The sequence below is a fragment of the Podarcis raffonei genome, chromosome 7 (assembly GCF_027172205.1).
Source record: "Podarcis raffonei isolate rPodRaf1 chromosome 7, rPodRaf1.pri, whole genome shotgun sequence".
Lineage (NCBI taxonomy): Eukaryota > Metazoa > Chordata > Lepidosauria > Squamata > Lacertidae > Podarcis > Podarcis raffonei.
In genome coordinates, this window is record NC_070608.1 from 46,535,459 (window position 1) to 46,542,796 (window position 7,338).

The window sequence follows — 7,338 nt, forward strand, 5'->3', positions numbered from 1 at the left end:
ATGAAACAGGTAGAATTTTACAGTTTTTTAAAAACAAGATTTACAAAAACAAGAATGAAAATATTAAATAAAAATAGTTTGTAACTCTGGCCAGGCATTTCACTTTCAAGTTAATGCTGAGCTTCCAATATTTAATGGATGGGAACAATTGCCATTCATGTGAGGAACTTGTATAACCAGTGCAATGATTTGGAACAAGGAAACTGGGTTACTCTTGAATTTTAAATAGATGACAGGATTTATCTCTTAATTAACAGAATAAACATAAACATGCATACGATTTAAATCTACTTAATTTGTTGTGTGAGGTCTCTCATTAGATAAGAAATCTTTTAAATTAAAAGTGACTGCTTACTTTTACATTTTGGAATCCTGTACTCCATAAGGAATGAACTCACTAGAACTTGTGTTTGAGTGGATACAAGATGTTGCAATCCTAAGTGTACTTATGGGCAATAAGGCCCATAACTCTGTGGAACTGCTTGTGAGTTTTACATGTATAGGGCGGCAATATTAAAGGATGCACATGGTTTGACATCATTCACTAGCATAGTCCGAAACTCATTTTAATTTAGGGTATGTCTAGAACAGGCATAGGCAAACTCGGCCCTCCAGATGTTTTGGGACTACAACTCCCATTATCCCTGACCACTGGTCCTGTTAGCTAGGGATGATGGAAGTTGTAGTCCCAAAACACCTGGAGGGCTGAGTTTGCCTATGTCTGGTCTAGAACATAGCAAGCTAAACAAGCAAAAGAGAATATGCCTTTTTATAATCTATTAAAAATATATGATTTTTTAAAATAAAATAAATCACTATGACTATTCTTTACGATAGAAATTTAACAAGCAAATAATTTATAATGGCATTTTAAAAGATTTTGTGGTCCTTAAAACTAGCAGGGGCATAGCACCATCTGCTGAACTGAAGCTGAAATTAAACTCAAGTATGACCTAATTGTTAATTTCCAGATGAGTAGCCATGTTACTCTGTTGCAGCAAAAACAACAGTGTTGTGCCTTTTAAATATTAACAAATTTATTACTGTGGACTACCATCCACTTCATCAGAAGTTTGAAGTGTTGTCATGAGTTGCAGGCATAGATATGACAGCAGCAATGAATTACACACAGCGAGAAGGAAAATTAGTGCTAATTATGTTATTAACAGGGACACAGGTGGCGCAGTGGGTTAAACCACAGAGCCTAGGACTTGCCGGTCAGAAGACAGGCCGTTCGAATCCCTGTGACGGGGTGAGCTACTGTTGCTCGGTCCCTGCTCCTGCCAACCTAGCAGTTCGAAAGCACGTAAAAGTGCAGGTAGATAAATAGGTACCGCTCCGACGGGAAGGTAAACGGCGTTTCCGTGCACTGCTCTGGTTCACCAGAAGCAGCTTCGTCATGCTGGCCACATGACCCAGAAGCTGTACGCCTGCTCCCTCGGCCTATAGAGCGAGATGAGCGCCACAACCCCAGAGTCGGTCACAACTGGACCTAATGGTCAGGGGTCCCTTTACCTTTATGTTATTAACAGTGGCCATTCATACAAAATATTAGTAATGCAGATAACCTGGCATTGGAAGGCAATGAACTCATGTAGCACAACTGAAATTTATCCTGATTCAGTATACATCAGGGGTTGCCAACTCCCAAGAGACTGTGATCTACTTACAGAGTTAAAAACTGGCAGTGATTTACCCCATTTTTTGGGGTGCAGGGCATGCCTGGTATACATGATAACGTTGAACCTCTTTATGAATTATAATTTAGCAGTTTCATATTGCAGCCTGTCTCTGAGATTTCTTTGTTCATAAATGGTCATCTTAAGGTCAGCTACAGGATGTCATGGGGTGCTGAAATGTTCTCACGCCAGTTTTTGGATGTTGCAGTTTCTGATGTCAGATTCATGCCTATTTATTATTTAGCCCGTTCTACGTAGAAAACACATTTTTAAGTTTTGTACTGAGGTCATACTCTGTCTATAGTAACTATCTCTCCCTCCACACACACACACACACGTTTGTGTAAACATGTGCAGGTAGAACTCTGAATGGATAAATTACATTCCCTGTTCAGGGATTTCCACATGTACAAAGCTCTTCCTGATCAAACCTGGCAGTTTTGTTCCAGTGCCTCATATCATAGCTCAGGTTTTTTTGAGTCAGTGCTTATGCATTTGGAAGGCAGAAACATAGCCACATTAGCTCATTCCCTTGATTCCTATAGTTACTACCACATTAGGTCAATTCATACAAAACATACCCCTCAGTGCAATACATTGGAATGGCACTTTCAACTTCAATGTGCTTCTATGAGCAGGTTAGTGATGTTGAGTCTCAGGACAACCAACCTGGTCATGTAGCATGGGGACATAGATTTTCTCAGAATTACTTCAGTGTCTCTTTGTAGTAGCAAGTACTGCTAGAAGAACCTGGTTATTTCGGTGGAGGGGGTTACTGAAATATTTTCAAGAAAAAGATGTAACAGTGAAAAAGATGTTTGGAGGGTTGGACGCAGGAATGAATACTGAGGTATCATCACTCTAGACTTCTTTTTCACTAAAAAAAAAAAGGCACTAGAAAAGCATTTTAGATCCATTATGCTAGCAATATCAAAAAGATTGATTAAAAAAACAAAACTGATGAAATGGTGTCCACCATAAGGATTACACAGTAGTGGATAAGTAAAAGGTAAAGGGACCCCTGACCATTAGGACCAGTCATGGCCGACTCTGGGGTTGTGGCGCTCATCTCGTTTTACTGGCCGAGGGAGCCGGTGTACAGCTTCCGGGTCATGTGGCCAACATGACTAAGCCGCTTCTGGTGAACCAGAGCAGCACACGGAAATGCTGTTTACCTTCCTGCTGAAGCGGTACCTATTTATCTACTTGCACTTTGACGTGCTTTTGAACTGCTAGGTTGTCAGGAGCAGGGACCGAACAGCGGGAGCTCACCCCGTCGCGGGGATTTGAACCGCTGACCTTCTGATCGGCAAGTCCTAGGCTCTGTGGTTTAACCCACAGCACCACCCGGATAAGTACTGAGCTTCAAATGGCCCAAGCACAGCAGCTCATTGTGCCCTCTGATGCTCCTGATACTGTGGGAAATCTGCTGCAATTTTCACGGTAAGCTTACAGTGGAAGAGCCACTTGTCTGTAAGCAGCCCCAGTCTAGGCAACATGCCTTGCTGCTTATGGACTGTGACCTGCCTTGGATAGTGCTATTGTTCCTGGTCCATCTGATCTTCAGTTGCCAGTTTTAGATTTGCCTGTCTTTCCTCATGTGACTCTTCTCCCCACCCCCACCAGAACAACTGGGAGCCATCTGGATCTGGAGATATGACCACCTGGCGTGCGACCCCAACACACCCTGACAGTACCTACCTACATTAGCATATAGAAATACAGTGGTACCTAGGTTCTCAAACTTAATCCATTCTGGAAGTCCATTCCAAAACCAAAGCGTTCCAAAACCAAGGCATGCTTTCCAATAGAAAGTAATGCAAAAAGGATTCATCCGTTCCAGAATTTTAAAAACAACCTCTATCTGAAGAAGAGTGCATGCACATGAAAGCTCATACCAATAACAAACTTAGTTGGTCTCTAAGGTGCTACTGGAAGGATTTTTTATTATTATTTTGTTTTGAACCTCTAAAACAGCAACTCAACATGAATTTTACTATCTAATGAGACCATTCATCTATAAAATGAAAGCAATAATCAATGTACTGTATTATAAAATAAATAAGACTATATTGTAGATGATTTTTTATTATTATTATTTTTCTTACCTGCACTGAAGATAGTCATTGTTTCGATGGGAGGCTTTTATCCATTTCCGCAGTCACACTATCAATCAATCAATCAATCAATCAATCAGTAGCTGGAATGGGTTCCACACAGTCACAAAAACAAATTAACCCAAAAGCCTAAAAAATAAATAGCAAAAACAAAAGCACTAAACTTAATCTGCTCCGGAAGTCTGTCTGACTTCTGAAATGTTCAAAAACCAAGGCGCAGCTTCTGATTGGTGCAGGCGCCCTGGAAACAATAGCCGACAACCACATTGGATGTTCAGCTTCCGAAAAACATTAAAAAACCAGAACACTTACTTCCGGGTTTTCGCCATTTGGGAACTAAGGTGTTTGAGAACCAAGGTGTTTGAGAACCAAGGTACCACTGTATAACCTGCAGACATACAACTCTAAAAATGTGTATTGATCTGAAGGTCTTAAATTCCTGGTCTCATTTCTCAGGACAATAGCTGGTGTTCTTCAGAATATTAGAGAAAATGACTCAAAATATTTTTCTGCAAAAAATATTTCACTCATATACTTCTTGGATGATCTTATGAGAAAGCCAAGGTTTTTCTGAGAACCCAAAGATGTTTGAACAGTAAATACACAGATCATCTTATCCTTCCTTTCAATGACCTGTGCATTAGATATATAATTATTCTTTTACAGCAGCTGTTAGGACTCATTAATCACTTCTGAAAGGAAGCATATGACTCAGAGCAAGCATGCAGACAGAATAATAGGTGAGTCTTTGATGCCTAATGATGGCTGACTTGTGCTCTTGTCCCAGTTGGCTAACAAGCTTGTCTGGACCAGATGGTGCCATGACTGGAGGAACTTCTTTCAGGAGTGTTGACGGTTAAACCCACTGAAAGTAGGGAAGGAGGCAGAGGAGAACGACAAACTGTCCAGAGTCTTTTGTGACAGAGGGCTAATAGATTGAACAGATTTGCTTCCCCTTCCCCTTGCTTTGCAGTCTACCTCAAATGGTTCAAACATCCTTTTGGGGGCTGTTTTTTCTGCTTCTGTAAACTTGCCACTAGCGATCCAAGCACTACAGGTGTACCTGCCCTTTTGCCCAATGCATCACTGCACTCTAGGTGCCTCTGCTGTCCTCTTTTTGGCAGCTGTTTAAAACATTTTTGTTTAGGCATATACTGTAAATACATATACTGTATTTACTCAAATCTAATGCTCACCTTTTTGGGCCAAATTACGTTGTGAAAATTAAGGTGTGCATTAGATTCGATGGCGCATTAGACTTGAGTAAATATGGTATGCTGTAGTGCTTTAATCTTTTTTTTTTACTATTAATTTTAATTATTTTAAAATGTTTTAAACTGTTTTTCTTGATAGCATTGATATTTTTGCAAATCACTTAGAGGTTTTACTACAATCAAGTAGTATATATACTTTGTCAAATATATAAAACATATTGGAAAATGACCTGCTTTGGGACTTCAGACCAAAAGGGATTCAGCTGCTTCTGGTCCTGAAAACAGCAGATCCATCACCTCTTTTCATCTAGTCCAGTTCTCTGCTGTGCTTCTAGTTTCAAAATCCATGGATGGCATACTTATTGTTTTGCTCTGTGTGAAAAGCATGTCCCAGAAAACTTCTGACACCATATGTTCTTTTCAACTGTTTATGCAGAAACTCACGACAGGCTGAGTTAATGGTTAACAAACATTATTTCTAAAGAGGCCTGGGAGCCTGCCTAAAGTAGTGGCAAACTTCTACAGCCAGTTTTGAGTCCGCTCTCCAGGACATCTCTCCAGTTGTTTCTCTTAAAGGGTAAATGTGCTAGATACTACACTGAGTTGATAATACATACCTTACTCTGGATGGGGCGGGAAGAATGCAGTTTAAATGTGCTTTAAATGTCTGGTATGTACACAGCCTGCTCTTTTTTTAGGAGACTATACATACACAGTGGTGATATTAAAAAAGAATAAAACGTTGGAATATGTGCTCTCTCTCTCTCTCTCTGTGTGTGTGTGTGTGTGTGTGTGTGTGTGCGCACGTGCATGCACACTTTAACTTGCTCATAACAATTAATTTGACAATGCTGAGTAGAAAAATCTAATCACCACACGCCATTTGAGCAGCCCTTTACAAACGATTTTACACAAATAGCTCAAATGGCATTCTGGGATATTGAGTTAACCTTTTGTGTATAATTGAAAGAGAATGGCAAGTAAGGGTCTGAAGTAAAACAATTGTGCTGGGCATCACACAGGATCTTAAGTTGGGATTGTACAAGGGGGCTAAGTGGTTTATTATCTCAAAAGACAGGGGGAAGGAGTAAATTCTACATTTCTCCCAATTGTAAACAAATGTACTGGCCTCTATCTTTTTTTCTCTCTTTCCCCCTGATTCTTCAATCTTTTATTTAAAAGTCAATTTATAGTTTGTAGAGGCTTCATTCCTGCTTGCCAGCTGGCACCCTCTCCCTGTGCATCCATCCACTTCTAGATTCCTAGTATTACTGTAATTGGCCAGTGTCCACAGCAAATGATTTATTGGTTTATTCTTGTAGGACTCTATAAAATGCCTGTTTTAACAGACTTTGGGCTGTTTTAAGCAGAGCACAGTCAAAGTCGAAGGTTTTTTTGCGGTTTATGAGGAAAGACACATGGAGGCTAAATATTTATAGTAACAATGTGATTGTCTACATCAGGGATTGCCAAACTGGCTCCTGTATGTGCCAAGTTGGCATAGCTGTCAACTTTTCCCTTTTCTTGCGAGGAATCCTATTCGGAATAAGGGAATTTCCCTTAAAAAAAGGGAAAAGTTGACAGCTATGCAATTTGGTGGCCTTCACATGCCAGGTTGGTGTCTGAGAGTGGAGCGGAAGGGGAAGTGTGTCTGTTTGTGTGGTCCGAGAGAGAATGAGAGATGCATATGGTGTGTGTGGGGGTAGACAGGTGTGTGTGTTGACTGCTTGTGTGACAGAGGGAGAGATGAACGTGTGGCTGTGAATATGTGGAGTGTATGTGTGCAGTGTGATCTGTGCTGTGTATATGAGGGACCATATACACCGCAACTGAAAATTCATGTTTCCCCTATTCTATTTGTCCTCTCTTGCCCTCTGTGGTTCTGTACGTGACCACTTTGTATACAAATCATGCAGGTTTCCAGTTCAGAGTTTCAAGGACCATACATTGCAAATTTGCTTATTTTGATTTTTCATCTCTCTGCCCCTGTGTCAACCCTTAGACCCACCCCTCCTATTTTCAACAGTGCATATACACCCAGCCCCCCTCCAGTGCATCCAGAAATGAATGTGTTTCCTTGGAAACAAGCAGGAAGGCATTGGAAACCCTCTCCTTCCTGCCCTCCCCCAACTCAATTTTAAATTAAAAAAATATTTATTTGCGAAAAAATCTGATTGCTGCTCAGTATCGCTGGCTGCTTATAGACCTCTGCCACACCAAACCAGTGATTGCTTTATATGTTTGGCAATGCTTTTAATAGACATCTGACTTCAGTGTGGATATAAACAAGTGAGAGCATTTACTTCCTTCAAAAAATTATACAAGAAT